The sequence below is a fragment of the Penaeus monodon genome, chromosome 28 (genome assembly GCF_015228065.2).
Source record: "Penaeus monodon isolate SGIC_2016 chromosome 28, NSTDA_Pmon_1, whole genome shotgun sequence".
Lineage (NCBI taxonomy): Eukaryota > Metazoa > Arthropoda > Malacostraca > Decapoda > Penaeidae > Penaeus > Penaeus monodon.
This window is the reverse complement of record NC_051413.1, coordinates 28744743-28745559: the sequence shown is the minus strand read 5'-3', so window position 1 is coordinate 28745559 and position 817 is coordinate 28744743. Positions and strand designations below refer to the sequence as shown.

The 817-nt window shown below is 36.2% G+C and overlaps 1 protein-coding gene across 1 annotated transcript in view; it reads left to right on the top strand.

The window, feature by feature from the left end:
• The window catches only part of LOC119591472, a gene marked incomplete at its 5' end in the record, with an annotated part of 12870 nt that overhangs the window by 3436 nt on the left and 8617 nt on the right, over positions 1-817 (top strand).

Here is an 817-nt window from a genome sequence, read left to right as displayed (position 1 = left end):
ATGTACTAATAATACCCAATCTTCTCTTTATATTCATTTTAAATCATCTCATCATACAGAACTCAAGCATTTGAAATGTCTACTTACAATTTAACAGCAAACACCAGATCCGTTTTTTACCAGCTTCATCTTTCAACTGGAAGACTTACGTAACTATACCTGGAATGAAATACGTGGCTTTATAATAATAAAGTTGCATTTTGTCTTTAGCATCTTTATGAAAAATTATACTTTCCACTGCATCCCAAGGGCCCCAGCAGTATTACTTTACCAGGGATCAACTAAGCAAAAAGCCTTCCGTTTCACCAGTGCATGCGAATTAAGCTGCAAGACTGATTAGATCGTGAAGCCGACCATAATTTGAGGCGAGGACCAGAAATTAACAAAACCTACTAAAAATCGAAGATACTTAACCGTGCCAATCACCTCAGCTGATATAACAAGCAAGAACTTCAGTTGACAGATTGTGTCCTGGTGTTAAGATATCTCCTTTCGAAACTTTCCTCTTGACAATGCTGCTCTTGTATCTGTGCAAACTCTTCGTAGCATTGGCCAATGTACATCAGATTTACAGCCAGATTTCACTGCAGCGAAATCTGGCTGTCATTGAACTGGGTATAAAGAACATCTTAACGCACACGCACACACACATAAACAATTATTATGCAATTGCATTTTCAAGCCCTTAAAAAAATTTACAGGATTTTTTTCGTAGATGAGTTGGATTTATACAAGACTAAACAATTATATAACATATTTTATTGAGTGATGTTATTTTATTGACCTATCAGCTGTCTGGCACGTGTGTTATGTTTGT